The sequence below is a fragment of the Hevea brasiliensis genome, chromosome 7 (genome assembly GCF_030052815.1).
Source record: "Hevea brasiliensis isolate MT/VB/25A 57/8 chromosome 7, ASM3005281v1, whole genome shotgun sequence".
Lineage (NCBI taxonomy): Eukaryota > Viridiplantae > Streptophyta > Magnoliopsida > Malpighiales > Euphorbiaceae > Hevea > Hevea brasiliensis.
In genome coordinates, this window is record NC_079499.1 from 9,048,834 (window position 1) to 9,061,787 (window position 12,954).

Genomic DNA, 12,954 nt, shown 5'->3' on the forward strand with positions numbered 1-12,954 from the left:
TTAATAAAATATATAAATATATTATTATAATAATATGTAAAATTTATATTTTTAATTATATTTTATTTTTTAATAAATAAATTTATATTACACATTAATATATTAAAATAAAAAAAAAGTAAAAAAAAATCTCCAACGAGAAAACTTGCCCCACTCTGCACTCTGGTGAGAAATTCATAGTCCCGATTCAAATTTCTGTGGGGTGAGAATGAGTGGAGCGATTATCAGTGTCGCCCATACCGTTGCCATTCGCATGGAATAGAACTTGGATTGATAACTCTCCTCCTCGTAAGGCGCAATGCTAAAAGCATTACTCAGTTTCCAGATTTAACCTTTCTATTAGCTTTAAAAAAGTATTAAAAAAATGCCAAACAGTGAGCCTAAAGGTCTTCATTTTGACGCCATATATTTCTGTTGATTGGAAGGTGCGAAGATTCAGTAAGACAGGAGAGGATGGCCTAATTGGCCAATCATGAATTGACGCTACTTCATCACTGTAGAATAAATAGTAAAACGATAACTCATGTCAGCACAATACATAGAATAATAAAGCAATAAATAATAAATAAATATATAAATGAAATTCAAAAATAATAATAATTTAATTTTTAAACTTTATTAAAAAAAATTTATATAAATTCGTTTTATTATAAATTTAAATTATAAATATATAAAATTTATATATTTAATAAATAAATTTTATTATACAAGTAAAATTATATATATATATATATATATATATATATATATATATATATATATATATATATTATTTATTATTAATTTGCCATTGCGGGTATGCTACCGTCTATGAAATCACCGAAAATGCGGACTTGGGTGGGTCCATCGAGAGCTTTCTTCTTATTTGATGCGCTTGGATCGGCATATACTATGCAAGTAAGTGACGTGAGATCTATGGGATAAAAGATATAATTAAATTTGGCTAAATCTCTATCAATACTTTCTACCTTTTTACTCTGTCTCATATATTTAAAAAAATTATAATAATAACATAAAATAAAATTTAATTAAAAATTAAAATAAAATTATTGTAAAATAAAAAATATTGTCAACTCATTATTGTCTCTATTAATCTCACCTTAAAATTCAAAATTAAAGTTAATAAATATTCATAATATTCAACAACAAAAATATTTTTTAAAAATATTTTCTTTGATATATATATGTTAAAAATTCTTCAAAAAATATAATATCTTATTACTTTTGTAAAATTTCAAGAATTAAATCCTTATTTGCTTAAGGATAATAATATAACTTACTTATTTTGTGTTCTCTTTGTTGCAGAATAATCATCTTGATTATGTAGAGATTTATATCAAGTAATACTTGATCAACTATTATTTTCTAAAAGAAAAAATAAAACAAAAATAGGATCAAAGAGTTAAATAAAAATACTTGAATAATTGAAAAAAAATATATAGATTTATATTTAGTCTTCACACAAAATAATTTCTATTTTCATTTAAAAATCCGTTTTTCAAAATATAGGGACTAATCACTAAAATAGATGAATCAAATAGTAGTATTTTTTAAAATATAAGAATCAACTAATTAGTTTCACTAAAATAAAAATGATAGTAGTTTGACTGATACTAAAATTTATCAACCAATAGAATAATTGACGGGGGAATACACAATTTAATGAATTAGAAATAAGAGGAGCAAATAGTATAATTTTTAAAATAAATAAGTTAAGTAGTTAATTTCATCAAAATATTAAGACTAAATAATAAATTTTCTTTTATATAAAGGAGTATGCATCTCCCTTTTATAATTTTGGTCACAGAAAAATGTCATTATATTAATTTTTGAATTAGAGATCTTGAATATGGGTATCCATACTCTCTATAATATTCAAAAGAGATTATGAAAGAATCAAATTAATGAGAATAGTTTATATATATATATATATATGAGAGTTAATTATACAATACACTGATAGCACTGATTTTTAGTGTTTTTTTAAATATGATTTTTCATTTTTTTTTTTATATTTATAGATATTGAAACCATGATTTTATATAGAAGGAGCGTATGCTCCAAGAGCATACATACACAGTCCATCCAGGTGGTGACCAATGTAATCCAGCCAGTCATGTATATATGGTGTATAAGGATCCTCGTCATGGGTTTGGACTTTGAGGGGAAGCATAGAATTGTAATTTGCAAGTTGTAAGCTTGGAACTAGCAAGACTTTGACTGCATTCACAATTCAACGCCATTCATGCCATAGCATATGGAGGAAATATCATATTATCTTGTTCTGCCTGAATGTGTGAGTAGGGCTGTAATCTTACCCAAAATAGCTGTGTAACATCCTTGTGTAATATTCAAGGGATAAATTTTAATAATCATCCCTGAATTTATCTAGTTATAATATTACAGCATCTCTCAACTTAAAAATGTAATATAAAACTCTATCAACTTTCATATTTTGCACAATAAAATCTCTCTAATATCTAATTACCAGTTTTTCAGTTAGAGACTGATCTGAACAGTTTCAGCATGGAGTTTAATCAGTATTTTTCTTTTCTCTCAAGTCATATGTAAATTGAATCATTTTCTTATCTATAGACAGAATAATTTTTTACGTGTAGCGAGAATAATTTTACACTTTACATAAGAGAGAAGAGAGAAATATTAACTAAGTACCATGTGAAAGCTGTTCACGTCAGTTTCTAACTGAAAAATTAATAATTAAAAGCCAGATAGATTTTACTGTGTAAAATTTAAAAATTTAGGAGGTTTTATGTTACATTTTAAATTTGAAGGACTATAGTATTATAATCATATAAGTTCAGGGAAAATTGTTAAAATTTATCCAATATTCAAACTTTTATTCGCTTTCCATTCAAGCCTTATTAAAGCTTAATATCAAAATTTTTGTTCAAATTTTTTTTTTGTCATTTTTTTAAATGAGCTCTAACGTACTCAAGATTTATTTCTTTTAAAATTTCTCTCTTTGCCCTTATGTGTCGCCCTTATTCTGTCCCCACGACTAGGGGTGGCCACAGTTCAGGAACCGCCAGTTCAGGTTCAATGAAATCATGAACCTAAACCAAACCGCCAAGGGACGGTTTGGAAGACGATTCCTAAACCGCTGGTTCAGGTTTGAGCCCCGGTTTAAAACGGTTTGAAGAGCGGTTCGAAAAAGAACTACTCAAAACAGTTTAGAGGACAGTTTGGAAGCGGTTTAAGGATGGTTTAAGGGTAGCTTAGATAAAAAAAATTATAGAAAAATTTTATTGATTCAAAATTTAAGTTATATTTATAAAAATATTTTAATTTTTCTTAGAAATCTTTCAATCAAAATAAAATAAGAAAAAAAAAGAAAGAAAATAATTTATATTTAAAAAAAATTTAATAAATAAAGACTTGACCCTAATTAAAAAACTAGAGATGAAATTAATTTTTTTTTAAAGAAATTAGCAAAAAGTATATGAACTTAATTTTGCCTATATATCCTTTTAGGATTTAGAGGAATAAAAATTTCTAATTATATTACTTGCCTTTTTTTAAAAATTATATAATAATTGATAATTAAAAATTATAAAAGAGAAAAAAAAAATAAAATAGAGGGTATTGAAAATTTTATTGAGGATTTAAAGTAATAACAAAGTAATTGAGATAATATTAAAAATTTCAGTAAGTATATAAAGTAATAAAGTAGGAAAATTGAGAGAGTATTGGAAATTAGAATGAGTGTAGAAAATAATTATTTAGAGAATTTGAGAAAAATTAAAAAAATGTTAAGAATTGAAGAAAATACAGAGAATAATTGTATAGAGAATTAATAATATATATAAATGAATTAGGAGTGACGTAACATATTTATTGAATTTTTTTATATTTAAATCGCCAGTTTAATCCGGTTCGAAATCGTCAGTTCAATCCGATTTGAAACCATCGATTCACAATTCTTAAAAAATATGAACCTGAACCAAATCGCAGAATGACGATTTCGGTCTGATTCGAAGCCGATTCCAATTTTGACCTATTTTAGTTCGGTTTTGATCGAACCAATTCCAATTCAGTTCCGGTTCAAAACCGGACCATGGCCACCCCTACCCACGACCCCTCCCCTCCTTATCCAGTTACTTCCCTTCCTCTTCGATTACTTTCCTTCTAGTATTCATCTTGGATTGATATTATTATCGGAAATTGTCAACGCTTTGTTTACTAATGGATAAGACTTCAATTTAGATTTTGTTTATTTCAAAAAAAAAATTGTTTGTTAAATATATTTTTGAAAAAATGATTATTTTTATTATTTGATATAACATTAAAAATTAATTGAAAAAAAAATTAAATTCATCGTTAAAAAAACTAAATAAAAAGGAAAAAAATAAAGATATTAATTGGTCACTAGTCGTGATGATCTAAAAGCCTGAGTGGGCTCAAAAAACAAAACTAAAGACAATCAAATAAACATTGAAAAAAATGAAATAAAGTTATTTTCCCAAACTTTAAAAACATTTTCTCGTACTCAAGAAAATTATTTCTCTAAAGTAAAATATTTTTAAAAAATATTTTTCATAAAATAAATGAAGCTTTAGTGTGGATTAGTTTTGAATTAAAAAAAAAAAAAAAAAAAACAGATGCACGACTAAATTTGAGTCTTAGTAAAATCTCCTTAGCCAACTTAAAACTCGACCCATTCAGGGACACCAGCCCGACACCTGTAGACTTGAACCTAAGTGCAAGAGGAAGACAGCTCGTTTTGAAATCTGATTTTACATATTTAAAAACTATATATACGTACCCTTTTATCAGTTTATGTAAGAGAGCTTTCAATATTAATTCTTTAATCGTAATTATGTAGACTGCAGATGCCTTTGATATAGATTTGCCTTATCATAAAATCAATATCAAGCTTCAAGTCTTCAACAAATGTGACGTACTAACTACTAATATTGCAAGATCTGCATTTATATAGCTTTTACTTGGCTATGGTCCTGCCAGAGTGGTCTCCTTTACCAACAAACACAGCTTTGTTGGCTCTAACTAACATATATTCAAGTCTATTTTGGTTATACTTATATATATACATTCTTAAAAATTTGAAAGTTCAATATTTCGAAATTCGTCATGATTAATACAGAATTAAGGAGAATTTTATTGTTGCTACAAATGTGCAGCGACCTCTTCTTTGTCATTGCTCAACTTTCTTTTTTTATCCATTCTCTATTACTGTTTTCTAATTTTTCCTTTTTATTTTATTTCATAATTAAAATTGATATTTCATTTATAGGGTTTTATTAAGCTTTGATATTTAATATAGATGAAAAAAATTTTGTTAAAAAGTTTTATTAATTTTTATCAACTTGTGTTTCTTTTCTGTAATTATATATATATATATATATAACTTATAAAATTTTTCATGAAATTTTAAATTATTACTTTTATAATAATGTATTTGTTTGAATTATTAACTAATAAAATTTTTAAGTTAATAAAATTAAGAAGTTAACATAATGAGAAAAAGTAAAATTATTGATACATCTTTTATGAAAAAGGGTTCTGAAAGAAAAAAAAAATTACAAATCACTTTCTAATGTCAGTTTTTGCCTACGCCACTGTTAATACTTCTTCTTCTTTTTCTTCTTATTTTATAGGAAAGTCATGTCGGAGATCAATGAGTTAACAGAGAATTGAGAGACTTGCATTTATTTAAATGCATGAATAAAATTTATAACTTTTCAATAAGGAAGCTAATAACAAGTTGTATCTCCAATGCCATTGATCACAGCTCATTGATCTCTTCACTTATGAGTCTCCACCCAAGTGCACATGCAAATTCCTTGGCCTGTTCTGCAGTTTTGGCTCCTGGGATTGGAACTACATTCTCCTGTGCATGCTATTAGCCAGTTCAAGGCCAACTGTATAGAGAAATGTAGCTGACACAAAGTACTGGTATTTTCTCTATTCAAAGTGAGTCGTGCTTACATAGGCTTGAAGCAGCAAATATTGGTGCTTTTGAAGCAACGCATGTTTGAAGGAAATACAAATATTGGTGCTTAAAGTTCTATATAATTGAGTAGAAGAGTGAGGAGTGGGTATGAAATGGAAATTTGTATTTCTTTCCAGCTTAGTAAGCTTGGGAGCAGTTTGTATACTGCTGGGGTGTGAGGGATTAGTTTGTATCTTGTTCCACCTGGATCCTTTGGTTCTTTGAATAGAATTCTCTTCTTCATCCCGCTACCATTTCTTGTTCTGTTTTCATTAGTTAAATTACTGTTTTGTGATTCCTTACTCCATCAGGGATGCTATATTTTTACATGTTTAATAGGAAATCCAAGTTTAAAATAAAGTGAATATCAACATTTTTGACTAATAATATAAATGGATACTAAAATCATAACAATTCCAAATAACAGAAAAGGTTTACTAAAATTTTTCCAATTTCCCCAAATTTGCAGTCGATGGAGGGAAAAATGGGTAATAATTGGGGACGAGAAAGCAAACAAATTAGAACTTAATTATAAAGCTTCCTTTTATGGACACGACTACATTGGTACGAATGTTGTAAATACAACAATTTAATTATAATCATTATTATGGTGAGATCTACGCGGGACCTACTATAATCAATGATTATAATGAAACCATTATATATACATCGGTTTTATTGAATAATTTTTCTAACTCCTATCGACAAATATCTTAGTTGGCATCCAAGGAGCCGGTCAGATCCATCCACATCCTCCATATCCACTGCACTTTGTTTGCTGCTTTGATCGAGCTGAACCAACGGCTAACTGCAGAGGAAGATGAAAGAAGCTGAGAAGAAGAAGATTATGATGAGAACCCATTCGTGATTCCTCTCTTCCACTCTCCAATGCCTCAGTGCTTTCTCCATAGATGAGTTGAAAAAGTTAAAAGTCTACTAAATTTAACTTTCTAATAAGTATAAAGAGGTAATTGAGCTAATTATCCTGTTTGAAAATTCTTCCAAGGGATTTTTTTTTTTTTTAAAGTATTTGGGTTCGAAGAGGGTTGGGGCCATATTAAATGCATGGAAAATGGCCGACTTGTGTTTGTCAAAGCAAACCTAGCTAAGCTTACCTTTCAAGTGAAGAAAGCTACGGCTGAGTTGGAGTGGGATCACAGCCACAGGGGCATGCCAGATTCTACATCCTATAAAGCATAGTGTTAGCAGGACGAGAACTAGGCCTTGTGTTGGATAGAACTTTACAAGTTATCGTTTAATTAATTAAGCTGAAAATTGATTTAGAATTTAAGAAAAACAGTCAACAAAATCATGTACTTTTTAAATTTTTATAATCCTATCTCATATTATAAAAATTACTCATTAAAATCTAAATTTTTTTAACACTTATCAATTCTATCACACTGAAAAAATATTATTTTCTATGCAATGTAAGCACCACGTAAGAACGCAACTTTAATAATAAGCAGTACTTTGTATATTAGTATACTGAAATAATATATTTTTTACCTTAAAATACCATAAACCGTTTCATTTGTTAATATTAAAGAACTGTTGTTAATATTAAAGAATTGTTAAAATGCATACTTGTCAAATATATATTAATATAAGATACTTATATTTAATTAAATATATTTTTTTTTTATTTCTTTCAAAGGTATATCTTTCTCTTCTCTATTGACTGCAACTATATCATGCTTACATAGCGTTTTAAGCGGCTTTTTTTTGTTAATAATATAATAATTTTTTTAATGGTGGATATAATTAGTAAGAATTAAAAAGTTTAAAATTTAATCGTTAATTTTTATAATATAAAGTAAAATTATAAAAAATTTAAAAATATAAGATTTTTTTAGCAGTTATCCCTAGAATTTATTACAAATTATTTTGAATTTTTCAGCTTAATTTAATCCAATAAGTTGATAATGAAAATAAACATTAATTTCCATATATTATAAAAATTTGGGTTTAGTTGAGCGTTGGCAAAAACTTCACAGCCAAGCTCTTTCTTACTCTCACATGACACTTTTAATCGCTAATAGTGCAGGCCAATTTGGGCTTGAAGTTCATGGGCGCTAGCCCAGTTAACGTCTGAAATCTAAAGGCTCTTTTATTATTATTATTATTATTATTATTATTATTATTATTATTATTAGTACACTAAAGTAAAATTATTTTATTATAGAAAATAAAATAATTTAAAAAAATTTATAATTTATCCTATTAAATTTTTATAAAATAATATTTTTGTAAAATAATTAATTAAAAAATTTATTAATTAAAAAAATAAAATCAAAATTTTAAAAATTGACTTATGAGTTTTATTATCAAGATTTGGCTTACATAATTTATATAAATTGAATTTAAATTAATTATCAGTATTTATTAATAATTTAAAACTAAAAAGCACACTATTATATATATGCAGATAAATACAAAAAAAATTCACTAAATTTATGAAAATAATAATTAAAATATACAAATAATAAAATTATATGTATAAATACTTGAATGACTAAAAATTAATTTAAAAGAGAGATTTTATTTATTTATATTTATTATGTAATAAATAACAAAATAAAAGGATATAACAACACCAAAAATATTAAGAGTAGTCATTTTGTATATAAAAAAATAGCCATTTTTTATAAAAATTATTCATTTTTAATCAACTCCAGATTTCGTTAATTAACGTTAAGGATTCTGTTTTTCTTTTTTACATTTAATTATTATTTTTTTAATTTTTAAATGCAAAATTTTGAATTTAAAAATTAATTCCACCAAATTTTGTGAATTCATTCGTTCCATACGGGTTGATGAACTACCCTCATATCTCTTCACCCCAATATAAGCTCTAGCCTAAGGATTTCTAAACATCGCCAGAAAATGACTACGCTTATGGAGATCTCTTCACAAAACCCCACAAAACCACTTTTCCGAACCAAAACGGCGTCGTACGGGCACAGCTACTGGCCTTTTCTTTAATTCTCGGCTAGGACAAATTTCAAACTCCTAAATTGAGGGTCTGCTGTATTGCTTTATTATTTAGCTATTCATTTCTTCATTTTATTTTTCAGTTGAATTAATTTTGCATAAAATCACCTTCGAGCACAACTTGCGTTGAAAATGTCCACTCCGCCGTTGAATATTTGCATTTGATTCAGGCCACATTATAACAATCCCGAACTTAAATATTTGTATAGTTTGATTACAAACTAAATCCTTAAATTACAAAGCACTTCATGAAAAAAAAAAAAAAAAAAGCAATAACTTGGAAGGCTGGACATGGAGAATTGACCGTGGATATATGTCAGCTTTCAATTTACCATTATTATATATATATATATATTTTTTTTTTTTCTTTTTTCTTTTTTTTTTCTTTTATCTTATTCTCTTATTCATGGGCTAAACCGTTGTGACACGGAGCATGGACTGGAGAGACATATTTGTCACATGATTGAGCAAGTATCGCAGTCTTTGGAGCAGTACTTGGGATATTCCTCCACACACACATACATAGGACGACGGCATGGTCCGCATGGACATGGCATGCAGCACCCACATTGCCCACACACTGGCCCGGGCGGCTTAGGCTTATCTTTGGCTGGGGGTTCAGGTGGTTTTGGTGGTGGCTTCTTGATCTCCTCTACACTTACCAGCGTTGCAAACTCCTTTCGTTTTTCCAGACAGGAAGTTTTAGTAGCAAATCTCTTTCTTAGACGTTTCTCCTTATGCAAATCTGCATAGCTTATGCGGCAAGTTATGCACAATTTGGTCAATGCATATTTCAGCTTGAAAACTTGTTTTTGACATCTTTGGCTGTAGAAGACACTCCTCAATGGCAAAATTCTCTTCAGTCCTTCAAAAACACCATTTTTCCTACAAAACAAAGTAAAAATTACAAATTAATCCAAAATCGACAATTATGAAAAACTAACTAATTAACTAATGAAATTAGCTAAAAATGACTAATAATCAAATAAAATGGCTATGAAATTAAACCTCAATGATTATGCAAAATGTATGCATCAGAAAGCTAGGCAAATTATTGTGTGCTTCCGATGCATGTGCACCTTCACTAATATGTAGACCCCACCTCCTAAATTCAAGTCTGGTGTATTGTATAAATTGCCTTTATTTGTACGCGGAAAAGGTGGTATTTTCTTGTATCCTATATAAGAAAACTCCAAATGAATGTGATTGGCTGTAATCTTACCCAAAATAGTTGTGTAACATCCTTGAATTAACATCCTTGTGTAATATTCAAGGGATAAATTTTAATAATCATCCATGAACTTATCTAGTTATAATATTACAGTCTCTCTTAACTTGAAAATGTAACATAAAACCCTATCAACTTTCATATTTTGCACAGTAAAATCTCTCTAATATCTAATTACCAGTTTTTCAGCTAGAGATTGATCTGAACAATTTCAGCATGGAGTTAATCAGTATTTTTCTTTTCTCTCAAGCCATGTGTAAATTGAATCATTTTATTCTCTATAGACAGAATAATTTTTTACGTGTAGCGAGAATAATTTTACACTTTACATAAGAGAGAAGAGAGAAATATTAACTAAGCACCATGTGAAAGCTGTTCACGTCAGTTTCTAACTGAAAAATTAATAATTAAAAGTTAGATAGATTTTACTGTGTAAAATTTAAAAATTTAAGGGGTTTTATGTTACATTTTAAATTTGAATGACTATAGTATTACAATCATATAAGTTCAACATCAATTGTTAAAATTTATCCAATATTCAAACTTTTATCTGCTTTCAATTCAAGCCTTATTAAAGCTTAATATCAAAATTTTTGTTCAAATTTTTTTTTGTCATTTTTTTTAAATGAGCTCTAACGTACTCAAGATTTATTTCTTTTAAAAATTTCTCTCTTTACCCTTATGTGTCGCCCTTATTCTGTCCCCACGACCAGGGGTGACCACGCTTCAGGAATTGCTGGTTACGGTTCTTGAACCACCGATTTAGGTTCAATGAAATCATGAACCTGAACCAAACCGCCAGGGGACGGTTTGAATGATTCTCGAACATTGGTTTGATTTGAGCCTAGGTTTAAAACGGTTTGAAGGGCAGCTCGAAAAAAAACGGTTCAAAATAGTTTGGAGGACGGTTTGGAAGAGGTTTAGGGATAGTTTAAGGGTAGCTTAAAAAAAAAATTAGAGAAAAATTTTATTGATTCAAAATTTAAGTTATATTTATAAAAGTATTTTAATTTTTCTTAGAAATCTTTCAATCCAAATAAAATAAGAAAAAAAAAGAAAGAAAATAATTTATCTTTAAGAAAAATTTAATAAATAAAGACTTGACCCTGATTAAAAAACTAGAGATGAAATTAATTGTTTTTGAAAGAAATTAGCAAAAAGTATATGAACTTAATTTTGCCTATATATCCCTTTAGGATTTAGAGGAATAAAAATTTCTAGTTATATTACTTGCCTTTTTTAAAAAATTATATAATAATTGATAATTAAAAATTATAAAAGAGAAAAAAAAATTAAAATAGAGGGTATTGAGAATTTTATTGATGATTTAAAGTAATAATAAAGTAATTGAGGTAGTATTAAAAATTTCAGTAAGTACATAAAATAATAAAGTAGGAAAATTGAGAGAGTATTGGAAATTAGAATGAATGTAGAAAATAATTATTTAGAGAATTTGAGAAAAATTAAAAAAATATTAAGAATTGAAGAAAATGCAGAGAATAATTGTGTAGAGAATTAATGATATATATAAATGAATTAGAAGTGACGTAACATATTTATTGAATTTTTTTATATTTAAATCGCCAGTTTAATCCGGTTCGAAATCGTCAGTTCAATCCGATTTGAAACCACAAGTTCACAATTCTTAAAAAATATGAACCTGAACCAAACCGCAGAATGACTATTTCGGTCCGATTCGAAGCCGATTCTGATTTAAACCGATTTTAGTTCAATTTTGATCGAACCAATTCTGATTCTATTTCGGTTCAAAACCAGACCGTGGCCACCCCTACCCACGACCCCTCCCCTCCTTATCCAGTTACTTCCCTTCCTCTTCGATTACTTTCCTTCTAGTATTCATCTTGGATTGATATTATTACCGGATATTGTCAAAGCTTTGTTTACTAATCAATTTAGATTTTGTTTATTTCAAAAAAAAAAATTGTTTGTTAAATATATTTTTGAAAAAATGATTATTTTTTATTATTTGATATAACATTGAAAATTAATTGGAAAAAAAATTAAATTCATCGTTAAAAAACTAAATAAAAAGGAAAAAAAATAAAGATATTAATTGGTCACTGGTCGTGATGATCTAAAAGCCTAAGTGGGCTCAAAAAACAAAACTAAAGACAGTCAAATAAACATTGAAAAAAATAAAATAAAGTTATTTTCCCAAACTGTAAAAACATTTTCTCGTACTCAAGAAAATTATTTCTCCAAAGTAAAATATTTTTAAAAAATATTTTTCATAAAATAAATAAAGCTTTAGTGTGGATTAGTTTTGAATAAAAAAATAAAAAAAAAAGCAGATGCACGACTAAATTTGAGTCTCAGTAAAATCTCCTTGGCCAACTCAAAACTCGACCCATTCATGGACACCAGCCCGACACCTGTAGACTTGAACCTAAGTGCAAGAGGAAGACAGCTCGTTTTGAAATCTGATTTTATATATTTAAAAACTATATATACGTAACCTTTTATCAGTTTATGTAAGAGAGCTTTCAATATTAATTTTTTAATTGTAACTATGCAGACTGCAGATGCCTTTGATATAGACTTGCCTTATCATAAAATCAATATCAAGCTTCAAGTCTTCAACAAATGTGATGTACTAACTACTAATATTGCAAGATCTGCATTTATATAGCTTTTACTTGGCTATGGTCCTGCCAGAGTGGTTTCCTTTACCAACAAACACAGCTTAGTTGGCTGTAACTAACATATATTCAAGTCTATTTTGGTTATACTTATATATATA